Below are 13,809 nucleotides of genomic sequence, written 5' to 3'. Positions count from 1 at the left end.
ACGTAGGTGTCTGTGCCTGTCACCTGCGCGTCTCTAGGCAAGTGAGTTCTAAAGCTGCCGATGAGCCAAAAGAAAAGGCACGGTTGTCTAAAACATGCAGAAGCTCTAGTGGCCTGTCTCAACAACTGCACCAAAGATGATGCAAAATACTTTCTCCTCCACTCAGTTGTAGTCTTCACAGAAAAGGAAGCTTTGTGCTAAACGTTTTTTTTTTGGTTTTTTTTTTTTTTTTCCTTTCCTCTCAGCAGAATGTCAACTGCCGTGAAAGTACGAGACGGATGGAAAGGATCCATAGTGGTCTGCAAGTACAAGGTATGCCTGTGATGTGTGTCTGCATTTTTCCTAAGGTGCTTGTAGTGTGGACTTTACAGTTAACACGAAGAATGTGGCAGCTCTCCTTCTATCTGATTTTTTTAACATGAAATATTTTAACACAAATACTAAAAATAAAGGTCTGTTCTGGAGCGTGGTACGCCTATTCAAGGCTTGCTTTCCTTCGTCTATTTTCTCTTCCTGAAAGCAGAGTCTTCTGTTTCTGTGCGCTTGCTATTAAAGGGTGCTGTGAAAATAATGTTGGACTAGAAGAGGAAAGGAACTGTTTGTAAGAGTTCGGACGTTCGGGAGAAACAGGCTTTGTTTTCACGATAAAAGCTTAATGCTTTTTCAGTCAGTCAGTGTTTAAAATACCTTACAGGAGCACTCGAAAACCTTACTGAGATACTGGCATCTGTGCTAAAAGCAATCAAGGTTAAAGAAGAGGCGTGGACAACACGGGACAAATCGGCGTCGCTTCGGTGTGTTTTCCAGGCTTTCCCGAGAAGCGGTAGCAGCCTCGTAACTAGCGACAGAGAGTCCTGATGTGTTTTCGGTGAGTTACTGATTCTCTAATGTCCTTTTTCCTAACCTGCAGCGCGTAATTTTGACTTCGGGTGGAAAGAGATTTTCCAGAATGGAAATCTTTTTCATTCAAAGGAGTTGCCTTTTACAAACTTCCCATCAGAATGGATCTTCAGAGATGACGTGCTTGGCAGTAGAAGTCATCCGCAAGGAGACTTTTCACTCTCTCTGGAAAAAAAAAAAGGAGTTAAGTCGATTTCCTTGCAAGGACCCAAGCGCAGCACATCTTCCAATAGTCGACGTACGGCTGATCTTTGGTTCTCGGGTGTAACGGTCGAGAGATCGTAAAGACGCGTTCCTCCGCACGCTTGGGTACAGCCAACAGCGTTAGCAAACCTGCCAGTCCTTTTTGGTAGCCTTATGTATTGCAGCACCGGGGATTTGATATTCCCCACCGCCTGCCCCCCCCCCCCCCCCAAAAAAGTAAAACCGTATGGGAGATCTCTTATCTCACTGATTTTTCTATCATAAATGAAATTTTAAAAAGAAAGTTAAAATTGTCTAATTTCCAAACTGACTTGCGTTGTTTAAACTGCAACTGCCAAATAGCTGTAGCGTATAATTTATTAGGTGTGCTTAAGCAGTTGGGTAGTTGCTCTAAGCGTTTAAAAAGAGAGGCAACTGAACGTTAGGGGCTTTTTTCCCGATCTTTTGGCAGAGTGCTCTGAAGCACTTTATTTCTGTCTCGCTTTCGACGGCGCGTTTCCCCGGCAGTTCGGTAGCATCGGTCTCGGCGCAGCTGGCCAGGCGTCCCTCCTAGTCATGTCACACACGCAAAACCCCTGGTCAAACGATAGCTGTGTAGCTTGGAGGTAGATAATTTAACGGTATGAATTCACAGCTACGCAATTTCAATGAACGCAAAAGGAAAATCAAATATTTTTATAGTACGAGTCTTCTCATTGTACGTATGTAAGCGTGCGCACGCCTTTTTAGCATAAAATGAATTGCTGAGATTTGTTCTTTCTTTTTCATTTTACTCTTCAAAGTTTTACGCTTCACTTTCAGCTTTATCGGCCAAGCGAGCGAGATGCGCAGCAGCAGCAGCAGCAGCGCAAGGGCTGGAGCTGCGGCGGTGGATCCGTGAGCGTAGATGCTGATTACGGCGCGCCCTTGTCCTGCAGCCTCACGGGGTTATCTCCCTGCAGCGGTGCTGTAAGGAAGGGACGAGGCGTTTTCCGACACCAGCGAGAGCGTTTACTTCTCTGCGAAGAACGTGTTCAGAATTGTGTCAATTAGTCTTCACGCTGATTTTAAGCGTTCGAATCGCTCGAGCTTTTAAAGGCGGCGTTGTATTTCGAGCTGACCCGTTTGCCTGGCACCCTCCTTTAGCTCGACTGCTACCCTCTCCCTTGCCCTGACCGAATTCCTCTGCTGCCTTCGGTGCTGTTTTTTTAACGTGCTGAAATATCCGTTGGGATTTTTGTTTTTCAGATGCCTCGCTGTGAGCGTCCCGTGGTGCTCAGGAGAGACCCCCGGCCCAGGTTTGCCTGCCGGTCGTTGGGCGTGCTGAGGGTGAGGGGCCGGCTGGCAGCCTGCGGGACGGGGGCTGGGGGGGGCTGCAAGCGTTTGGGGGGGCTGCCCCTCCTTTATCTTTCTAGCAGAGCCCCCCTTTTTGGCGGGGGTGCGTGCGTACATACGTAAACGGCATTATTAAAGTAACGAGCTGCCGGTTGGGGCCGTTTCCCTCGTTTTGTGTCTTTTTGGGGGGGTGAATAAAAAGGGGGGGTTGGGGGGCCTGGAGGGGTGATGATGTCATTTGGGGCACCCCAGCATCACCACGGGGGTGATGATGCCGTGGAGGAGCAGGTGAGTGGGGAATGGGGGGTCATGGGGGTCCGTGTCCCCCCCCCCCCCCAAGGGGGTCACAGCCCAAATTGCCTGAAAATTCATGGGGGGGGGTTCAAAAATTTTTTAAAAACTGTTAAATATATCTGTGAGGCCTCGAAATAGAAAAAAATCTCTCCTTGTTACGTATATTGAAAAATAATATTAATTTATACGTACAAAAGGATTTCAAAATAAGGACCTATATCTGCCCTATTATATAAAGGATTTTAGAGTATAAAAAAATTCGAAAGATGTATATAGGGTTTTAAGATACAAAAATAACTCACGTCTGTATAAATTAAAAAATAAAGAACTTCCAAATGCAAAAAGGATGATACATTTTATACATGAAGGAATTTAAAATAGAAAAAGGTCTGAATAGATACCGCTATCTACACTTACTACGTGTTACATAGAGAGTCTACATAGACATTATATGTAATCTAAGAGATTATGTACAAGTGTAAATAGACATCTAAGTCTAAAACCTAAGTCTATAAAGATATAGGTGTAAATATATGTAAGTGTAAATAGAGAAGTCTATAAAGACATTTAAGTGTTCAAAATATGTAAGTCAACAGATCCATAGTCTGAGCAGGTATTATATATAAGAAGTGGGAAATAGGGGGGTATAAGTGAAACATAAATATATTCACTAAATATATATAGAGAGATATGTGTAAATACATTAAGTGTAAAATGTCTCTGATAATAAGGTTTTTAAAATGCAAAGAAACCCTGTTTACAGAAAGGATTTTAAAATTCGACACACACACACACACACACACACACACACCCCCCCCACACACCACCCCCCCACCCCCCCCACCACCCACACACACCACACCCCCCCCACACACACCCCCCCCACACACACACCCCGCCCCAAATCCCCTCTCTATTGAAGATATAAAAGTGCTTTCAAAAGCTGCCTCTTCCCTGTTCTCCTTTTCCGCCTGTTCCCATCCTGATTGGGGGCCAGTTCCCCCAACAGGGACTTTCCCCTGCAGGGCTGCGCACGCAGAGCGGGACCTGCCGCCATGGCCTAAAAATACCACAAAACCCCTAATTCGGGGCCTGCAAGGGGTGGGGAAAAAAAAGCCCGCAATTTTGGGGGAAAAATACCCAACTTGGAGCTCCCGGGAAAGCCAAATCCGCCTGGATTTGGGCAGCCGGAAAGCAAAAAAAACCCCATTTTCACGCACAAAACAAAAAAGCAAAAACCACCAATTTTTGTTGTGAAAAAGCGTTGAAAAACCTCCAAATGGTGGAATGTTTTGGAAAAGGAAAAAACCCCAATTTTGATATTATGGAAAAGCAAAAAACCCCCCGATTTGGGGAAGATTTGGGGTGAAACACCAGCCACTTGAGGGGCATCGCTCGTGGTTATCCAGCGAGGGTCAGTCATCGGGAACGGATTATCTGTTGCGGGTCATCCCAGGTGAGTTTTCTGCTGTGGGTGGTCCCGGGTGGACCCCCTGGCGTAGGTCACCCCCACGCATGTCCCCCCCCGCCCCTCCCGGTGTCCGCCCCGCCTTTCCCGTGCGAGGTTTTCCCCGTGACGCGCCCCCCGTATCCCCTGCCCTCCTACCTCGTGCCCGCACTGCCCTCCTCTCTCCTCTCCCTCCTCCCACCCCCCGTGTTCCGCACTGCCTCCCCGTAACCCCTCTGCCCCGGACCCCTGGGGTGCTGCCTGCCCCGCCAACCTGCCCGTTGCCCCCCGCCCAAACTCTGGCACCCCCCTCCCGCTCCCCCGCACCCCACTCCCACCCCGCTCTCCCTCCTCCTGCGTTTTGGGTTTGTGCTGCAAACGGCGTCGGTGACGCGGGGCTGCGTGAGTTCCCGCTGCGCAGCGCTTGCACGGCGCCGGGGGCTGTGCTGCTCCTCGCCCCGCCCTGCCGGCGAGCGGGCTGGGGGTGCGCGAGGGCCTGGGAGGGGGCACCGCTGGGAGAGCTGACCCCGGCGGACCCAGGGGATGTTCCAGACCCTGTGACGTCAGGAAATAAAACTCGGGGGGCGGTTGGCGGGGGGGCCGCTGCTGGGCTGCGGCTGGCTGGGCATCGGGCGGTTGGCGGTGAGCCGTTGTTTTCATTTGTACCGCTTGTCTGTCTGGGGTTTTTCGCTCTGTTGTTTGGGGGTTTTTTCCCCCCTTTTCCTTACAAGTGGAGTTTTTTCACTTTTGCCCTTCCAATTCTCTCCCCCCTCCCACTGAGGGGGGAGCGAGTGAGCGGTTGCGTGGTGCTGAGTTGCCAGCTGGGATTAAACCACGGCACAAGGTGAGTTGCAAGCCCTGCTGGCTAAACGCTTTAGGCTCTCCGTGTTATTCCTGCCATCTTGCCATCCTTGTTCTTTCCTGCTGCTTTCAAGTGCCTTGTGCTCCAGCAGCAGGCTGGGAAGGAGGGTTGTGGCAGGAGCTGCAGCACCCTGTGACTCCTTCTCAGGCTGCTAGCTTCGCCCTTTGTATGGGCTGCCGAGGTCGTCGGCTCCGCAGGGGCCACAGGCAGCCCGCAGAGCTTGACGCCAAGCCGTTCCTTTCCCCTCTGCGCAGCAGCGGTTCTGCCGCTGCTACAGGCAGCCGCTTGCTCGAGGGCGAGGGGCTGGGATGACGACAGGCTGCTGCACGCTTCAGTCGAACTGAGACGCCGTTCTCTGAGGAGCCGGTGCAAGGAGAGCTCAGGTCCGTTCTGTACTGCCGATGGCTCTTCACAAGGGAAGCGTGCTCTGGTTTTAGCAGAAAAAGGTGTCGGTCACAGGCAGCCGCCTATCACTGCGCACAGCTCAGCTATTTGGCAGGGGTCTTGCTTGTTCAAGTAGAGGCGTATTCCTCGCCTTGCAGTCTCGATGGCAAAACAATCGGGGGTTCAAGCTACAAAAGCACAGAGCAAGGATGGAACCTGCCGGGCTCTACGGTCAACTGCTGAGGACGCCTAATACACCAGCAGGCCTCTTGGCTTTCCCTGCCTCATTTCTAATTCCTTTGCACGCTGGAGGGCAGGGTGGTAAGTGACGTCGTGCAGTGTCTCTCCTCCAAGTGGCAAGCCCTGCGCGTGTGCAGGATGAGGAGAGCAGAGTGCTGATAGCACAGAGGCGAGGAAAGCTGCAAACACCGCAACACAGCCCCAGGACCACCAGCGTATCGCTCGTTGTTTGCAGGTCAGCCACTGGCACCGGGTCTGCTCAGAAGCGCGGTTTCCTGATGGACATAGCTGCCCCTCCCCTGCTCTCAGGGTGTCACCCGTGTGGCATCGTACAGAGGCGATGAAGATTAGTGCCCGGGCCGCGAGTGGGAAAAGGGCAGGGAAATCTAAGCCCAGTACCGCCAGTAAGCAGTTACCGTCTTTCGATGGTACGAACCGGGCGGAGACAAGGGGAAAGGGCCGGTGTGGCGACGGTGGCACCCGGCGGGCGGAATTGGGTACTGCAGCTCTTGAGCCGCGCATGCGCAGTGGCGCGCTCCCCTTTGCTCGCTGCTGCCACCGAGCGACCAGAATTCGGTACTGCAGCTCTTGAGCCGCGCATGCGCGGTGGCGCGCTTTTCTTTGCTCGCTGCTGCCACCAAGCGACCAAAGCCGGGTACTGCAGCTCTTGAGCCGCGCATGCGCGGTGGCGCCCCCTTTCTCCGCGCTGCCGTCCGCCGGTAACGGCAATGCCGTACTGTGGTGCCTGCGGGGTGATGCCGCCGCGTTCGTTGGTTCGTCCCGGTAAGGAAACGCCGCTGCCGCCCCACGTGCGCGGTGCCGGCGGGCGCTGGGCCTGCAAAGCGCGGACCTGCAGCGCCGGTGCCGCCCCCGTGCACGCGCCGCCCGGCGGCTGCTCGCTGCTGCCGCCCCGTGGCCGAATCGCGGTACTGCAGCGCCGGCACCGCTCAGGTGCGCAGCAGCGCCGCCGCCGCCGCCGCCTTCGCTGCTGCCGCCCCGAAGCCGAAGCGTGGTCCTGCAGCCCGGCGTTCGCGCGCCGGCTCTGGCCCCTCCATGCGCCGTCCCCATCCCGGTGCCTCCCTCATCCCGGTGCATTCGTCATCCCGGGCGGCAATGGTTAGGGTGCCCCCCCCCCCGCATGCCAGCACCCCCAAGAGTATCGGCGTGTCCCGGTGCTGTCCCCATCCCTGGGGCAGCTCCCCGTCCCCTGTCCCTGCGGCTGGTCGTTGGGCTCTGTGTTCCCCCAATAAACCACGGGGACGGAGGGGACCCCTGGGGACAGGGGGTGGGGACCCCCAGAGAGTAGGCTGTGCTGCCGTCGCTCCTCGGTGCTGGCCCTGCTTGTCCCCTGTCCCCCCAGCGGTGACGAACTCCGGGCCACTGGCGGGGACCCTCACTGTCACCTTCCCCCCATGCCGGTTGCCACCAGCGACAGGGACAGCGACGCACCCCCGGGGGTGTTTGGGGTCCCCAGGGTGGGAGCGGAGCTGCAGGATGCCGGGTCCCCCCTGCCCGAGCCCTGCAGACCCAGGTGGAGTGCAGGCAACCCCGGCCCTGTCCCCAGCCCTGTCTCCGCGTGGCCGTGGGTCGGTGCTGCCATTGCGTGGCCAGCGGCTGGGAGGACACAGCTCCCGCCGGCTGGGGCCAGAGGAACCCGGCAGCCTGGGGACCCCCGGGAAGGGCCGGCTGTCATGGGGACTCGGCGCCCAGGGCACCCCAGAGACCCTACAACAGGGTGCAGCATGAACTATTTTATTACCTGTGCAGTATCCATGAGTGAGTCCCCATCGTTCCCATCCTGGTCCCCCAGTGGGTCGGGGTCCCAGCTGCCCCTGGGGGTGGCTGCAGGTGTCGGGGGTGGGATCCCTTCTCCCCGCGGTGCCCCCCACCTCCCCAGGGTCATCCCTCCCAGTCTCAACTCCCCACATGGTGTCCTCAATCTCCCGAGAAACACCTCTGTCCCCCAATGTCCCCCTACCTACCCCACTCCCAGGGTCCCTCCCGGACCCCAGGATTCCCCCCCTGCCCCATCCTGAGGCCGCCCCCCCCCCCATCCCCATGGTCATGAGACACACACACGCACACCCCCTCCAGCACTGGGGAGACACTGGGAAGAGCCGGCACTGCCATCTCGGGGACCTGCTAGCCCTCATCCTCCCTAAAGTCTTGCACCATGCTCTGCTCCTTGGGGGGAGTGCCCACAGTCAGGGGGGTGGGGGCTCCCCTCCTCCCCAGGGAACCCCCCCAACCTGTCCAGGGCACCCTCTGCCACCTCCCCAGGGTCCAATCACCGTAACAGGGTCTGACCCTGGGATCCCGCTGGTTAACGTCAGGTGCAAGAGAAGGTTCCTCATTACTCCTTGATTAGTTCTTAGGTGCCAGCTCGAGCTGGGTGCCTCCAGAGAGGGACCCCTACCCCGGATCACCCTCCTTGCACACCTGCACCCGTTGCAGGAGGGTCCACGCGCACCATGGGAGCCATGTGGGAACCAGAGGCGGCCTCGAGGCTGCTCAGCAGCAGTCAAAACACCCCAGTGGTTTCAGGCACCGGCTGTTTTGCTCCCGAACCCAAGGGTACTGCCGAGAAAAATAACCACCACTGTCACACGAGGGTCCTGCACAATCCCCACCATCGCACAAGGGTCCCCGGGCACCTGCCCGCCATTGCACGAGGGTCCCCTGCACACCAACCAATTGCATAAGGGTCTTCCTGCACTGCCCCCCCCATTGCATGGGTGTCTCCACACACCGACCCCCCGCTGCGCAAAGGTCCCTGCACAATCCCCACCGTTGCAGGGAGGTCCCTGCGCAGGCACCCGCAGTGCACAAGGCGCCGTGCGCATGCGCACTTCCGGGGCGGGGACTACAACTCCCGGCGTGCCCCCCGCGGGCGGCCCGGAGGAGCCGCGCGCTGATTGGCTGCGGAGGATATTTCAACGGGGCGCGCGGCGGGCTCTGCACCCAGGCGGCGGCGGCGGCGGCGGCGGCGGCGGCGGCGGCGGCGGCGGCGGCGGCGGCGGCGGCGGCGGCGGCGGCGGCGGCGGCGGCGGCGGCGGCGGCAGTGGCAGTAGTCTGAGGTGCCGCGGGCACGGCGGGCTGGCGGGAGGCTGGGGACCCCCCGGGGGACTGAGGAGGGGGGCTGTGCGTCTCGGGGGGACCGGGGAGGGGGGCCGGGGGGGGCTGTGCGTCCCGGAGGGGGCCGGGGAGGGGGCCCGGGGGGGCTGTGCGTCCCGGAGGGGGCCGGGGAGGGGGCCGGGGGGGGCTGTGCGTCCCGGAGGGGGCCGGGGGGGGCTGTGCGTCCCGGAGGGGGGCCGGGGCGGGGCTGTACGTCCCGGAGGGGGCCGGGGAGGGGGCCCGGGGGGGGGGCTGTGCGTCCCGGAGGGGGCCCGGGGGGGGGCTGTGCGTCCCGGAGGGGGCCGGGGAGGGGGGCCGGGGGGGGGCTGTGCGTCCCGGAGGGGGCCGGGGGGGGGAGGCTGTGCGTCCCGGGGGGGCCGGGGAGGGGGGCCGGGGGGGGCTGTGCGTCCCGGAGGGGGCCGGGGAGGGGGGACTGTTCGTCCTAGGGGGGCTGGGGAGTGGGGCTGGGGGCGGGGGCTGCAGTCCCCCAAGGAGCTGGGGAGTGGGGCTGTGGGTCCTGGCGGGGCTTGAGAGTGGGGCTTGGGGCTCCCACGGGGCTGGAAAATGGTGTGGTCGGGTGCTGTGAGCACCGGGGGTCCTGGGGCTGGGAGGCGCTTGCAAACACCGGGGAGGGGCTGCGAGCATGGGGGGGCACAAGGGTTGCACCAGGGTCGGTGCACGATCACCTCCATTGTACGGGTGTCGATGTACAGCCAGCCGGGCTGCACGAGGCGCCGTGCGCATGCGCGGTCCCGGGGCGGGGACTACAACTCCCGGCGTGCCCCGCGCGGGCGGTCCGGTGGAGCCGCGCGCTGATTGGCTGCGGAGGGTATTTCAACGGGGCGCGCGGCGGGCTCTGCACCCAGGCGGCGGCGCAGCGTGAGTGTGAGGGTCCGCGGGCCCGGGGAGCCGAGGAGTGGGGCTGTGGCGGGGGGGGGGGCGGTCCTGCAGGCTCCGGGGACGGGGGCTGGGGGGGCTCCAGGCGGGGGAGGGGCTGTGAGCATCTGGGGAGTGGGGCTGGGGGGCGGGGCTGTGTGCCCTAGGGGGGCCGCGCAGTGGGGCCGGGGCGGGGTGGGCGCTGTGTGCAAACAGACCCTCCCTGCGAGTCCCCACTGTCGCCCCGTGGGGCCGGGCACCCCCCAGCCCTCCCTGCAGGCAGACGGGCAGCCTGTAGGCAATGGAGGCCGCCCGCCCCAGCGAGGTGCTCGAGCCTGGGGGCTTCACGGGCCGAGTCGAGGGGGAGGAGCTGCTGGAGAGAGGGCTTAGAAACGGCCTTCTGCCCCCGAAACTGCTGGAGCATTTGAAGGGGAGGGACAGGTCCACCCCAGGGCCCCAAGGGGAAGCCCTCGGAGCAGGGACTTGGGGTCGTTCCAGGAGCAAAAGCTGGTCCCAGCCAGCTCGCCTCTGCTCCCCCGGCACCGGGATCGGACCTTTCAGCCCCGTTTCTGCCAGAAGCATCACACAAGCGCTTGCCCTCCCCGGGGGCATCTTTGGGCCTTGAGAACAGGCGCAGCAGCTGGGTTTTTGGGCTCAGAAATGGGTGCCAAGTGAGCTGGTTTGGGGGCCCAAAGCAGAAGCCGGTTTGGCCGTTTGTGCGGGGGGCTGGGAGGGCATTGGGGGCTGCGGGGGAAAGCAGGGGGTGGGCAGGGTGCGTGGACCCTCCCCGGGGGGAGGGGCTCTGGTCCTGCTGGACCCTGAAGTGCGGGAGGCCGGCACGCACCAGGCCCAACTCAACGTCTGCGGTGGTCTCTGGGGGGAAGAGGTGGTCTCTGCTTTTCAGACCCCGCACGCCCTCTTCGAGTCCAGCTCTTGCTTGTCGACTGCTTCGAATAGTTATTAACTGATTAGTCGTACAAACTAATTGATATTTATACAATGTCCAACTATGATATTTAATCCTAATAGTCGAGTTTTGACGGCGATTGGTTTACGACCTTGTCAAAAGCCCAGGCTGTTGCAAATAGCTGGAGCTTGTAAGGAGAAGGAGCTGAAATCAACGGTGCAGAGCTGGAGCTTCAATTAGCCAGAACCGTCGCAAGCAGGAGCTGGAACGAGACGGGGTGTCCGCTGTCTGGGGCATGCCTTAGCCAGAGGCAAAATTACCAGCAGCTGTAACGAGCGGGAGCTGCGATTCGCTGCAGTGTCTGTTTGCCGGAGCATCCGTCGGCCAGACTGCACTCCCAGCACGGCTGAAGAGCAGCCAGGCGCAGGCAGGGCTGTCCCCGGCAAGGCGCTCCGAGCGGCAGGGAGGCGAGTTGTCCTTCTGCTAGCGGGGAGCCCGGCCTCTTCCCTCGGGGATTAAATCCACGCCACGCGTGGATCCGCTCTCTTTGCGTGGAGGGTCTCTCCCGGTCCCGTTCCCGAGGGCTGAAGCGAGGTCCCCCGGGGGGCAGGCGGCAGCACGAGGCGGCGGTGTCTCCCCGGTACCCGGCAAAGGGGAGCGAAACCGGCCGGCTGGAGCTCCCGGGGTGCACAGCCCGGCCCCGCACGGCAGAATCCTTCCCTGGGTTTTCACCGTTGGCTGGGTGTAACAAACAGGTTCATTTTGTGCCTCCTCTTTTCCCAGCGTCACCTTCTGCGTCACGTGAAGAAAATCCTGCGTGGTTGACGCCGCTTGCTGCTCAGGTGATGGCACGTGTGGGGCCGGGGGAGCCGGGAGAAACATTGGCGCGTTCAAGGTCGCTGCAGGTGCTCCCCGTTAAACCCAGGGAAAAGGCAAATTTGCTGCCGGTGCAGAAAAGCTGATGAACAATTGCCGTGAACAGAGTGTGCGTGCCTCGTTCCCGCATCGGTCCCTGGGTAGTTACGAGTGTTTTCCTTTCAGGGAAAAGAATGAGCTTTCATCTACGAAAAATTAAGAGCTGCCTGTGTCCTTCTTTAAGTTCAAGTGTTTCTCTTCTGTTTGTTCTTACTGATTTTATGGGCAGGTTGGAAATAGCCTTTTATTTTTATAGGCATAACTCAATTTGTAGTACTACGTGGTGTCAGGAGAGTGAATTTTGGAGCACCCAGGTATCACTAGAAACGGAATGAATGAGACACGATGGAAACTGATATTTAAACTTGATTTTTACTTGATATTTTTTTTTTCCTGAGAGTGTTGACGGCACGTTGTCCTGTGGCTCAATCCACGTTCTGTTCAGTGGAGTCTTCAGTCTAGGACTTTTAAGGAAAAAAGTTGGTCCTTCCGAAAAAGGGCTAGTCGTTCATAGGCTCGAGGCATAGACTTGGAGAGCCGCTTAAGTACGTGATCAGAATTAAAGCCAAATGTCGCTTCGTGTTGCTGCTGTTGGCCTTCACTTTCGTTAATTTCCCCGCTGCTCCGTCATGGTTGGGAGCTCTGAATCATCATTTTTTTCACTCCCTAACGCATTTTTCTCCCCAAGGAGAGGCTACGTTTAAAAGTTACTTAGTTTCCTCGCAAATGCATCGGTCAATAAAACGGAGTTATGATTATTAAAACCACACAAATGACACCGGTCTTACAGATCTGGACTATTTCTGAACACGTGTTCATCGCGTGCAGATGTCATCGGGATACGGATCACCTGCATTTCATGCTCTGACGAGACAATCTGCTGAGACAGGGACGAGCTCCAAAAGAAAAAAAAGGTACAACGTCAAGGTTTTGTTTTGTTGTTGGTTTTTGTGGGCTTTTTGTGTTTGTGTTATTTTTTGGTTTGTGTTTTTTTTTTTTTTTAAAAAGAGTGCGATGTTGACTGGTGGCAGCCTGCAGAGCTCTCTTGCTGCCTGACCTCTCCTTTTCTTCTCTGTCACTCCTCTTTCGTGGCTGTAATTTTCACTCGGGTAGTTTTAGAAGAGCGATTTAGTTCCTCGCCTGTGTAGATGTGCTGGTAATACCTGGAAGGTAAATGCTTGAACCGGTAGCGAATAACTTGGCTACAAGTAGAATTTCTGAAGGAAGAACAACAACAGCAGGAAGCAAGTAGCGAGTTACCCCAAATTTGTGTGTGTCAAATGTGTTCCAAATGGCTCGTTTTGGTAAACATAAATTTTCAGGAAGTTCAGGGTTGTGTGTGGAAAAACGTGCCCCTCTGTCTAGGTGTCCTGCTACGTAAATAGCATCAGTCAGTAGCACATCCAGCGGCAGGGCTCCTGTTCCCTGCTCTCGATATGGCCGTAGTAGTGTTGTGATATTTCGACCTAAGAGGCGGGTTTAGGAATGGAAGGAGAATGCCTGCGTTCTGCAAGGGCTACGAATGCCGACCCTTTTCTCTGCCTGCTGCTTTCCTGTGCGTGAGATGAAACTGTATTTTTTTTCTCCCTTGTTCCCGGTAGAAATATTTCTGAAGCTGTCGCTGCTGTGGGTTTGCAATGTGCGTTACTGCGTTTTTGTAGAGTTCTAGTTACGGATCGTTTCTGCCGCGGCAAAGTGTCAAGATACGGTTTTCAGTTTAAAGCTTCAGAAGCTGCATTCGCTGAAATCGGCGTAGGTGAAGCTGGTTGTTGTGGTTTAACCCGGCAGGCAGCTAAACACCACGCAGCTGCCCGCTCGCTCCCCCTGCCCCCAAAGTGGGGTGGGGGAGAGAATCGGAAAAAAAAGTGAAGTTCGTGGGGTGAGGTAAAGACAGTTTAATGGGACAGAACAGGAAGGGGAAACAATCGTAACGATAAAAGAATATACAAAATAAGCGGCGCACAATGCGATTGCTCACCGCCCGCCGACTGATGCCCAGCCGGTCCCCGAGCGGCAGTCGCCGCCGCCCGGCCAACTCCCCCAGCTTATGTACTGAGCGTGACGTCATATGGTACGGACTGTCCCTTTGGCCGGTTTGGGTCATCTGTCCTGGCTAAGGTCCCTCCCAGCTTCTCGCTGGCAGGGCATGAGAAGCTGAAAAGTCCCCGACTAGCGTAAGCGCTACTTAGCCACAACTAAAACATCAGCGTGTTATCCACGTTTTTCTCGTCCTAAATCTAAAACACAGCGCTATACCAGTTACCAGGAAGAGAATTAACTCTATCCCAGCCGAAACCAGGACGCTGGTCTTGCGCATGATCCCGCTGTGCTCGCAGGGGTGCTCAGTGGCTC

General features: G+C 57.6%; 1 long non-coding RNA gene across 1 annotated transcript; it reads left to right on the top strand.

The window, feature by feature from the left end:
• The first annotated feature begins 214 nt into the window (after positions 1–214).
• On the top strand, positions 215–2,118 carry LOC142076957 (uncharacterized). The gene is made up of 3 exons (XR_012671449.1): positions 215–312; positions 695–868; positions 1,906–2,118. It is a non-coding gene; the product is annotated as an uncharacterized LOC142076957 (long non-coding RNA).
• Positions 2,119–13,809: the final 11,691 nt, after the last annotated feature.

The sequence above is a fragment of the Calonectris borealis genome, unplaced genomic scaffold (assembly GCF_964195595.1).
Source record: "Calonectris borealis unplaced genomic scaffold, bCalBor7.hap1.2 HAP1_SCAFFOLD_126, whole genome shotgun sequence".
Taxonomy (NCBI): Eukaryota; Metazoa; Chordata; class Aves; order Procellariiformes; family Procellariidae; genus Calonectris; species Calonectris borealis.
Note: the sequence above shows the minus strand (reverse complement) of the source record. Positions and strands in the feature narration are given on the sequence as shown.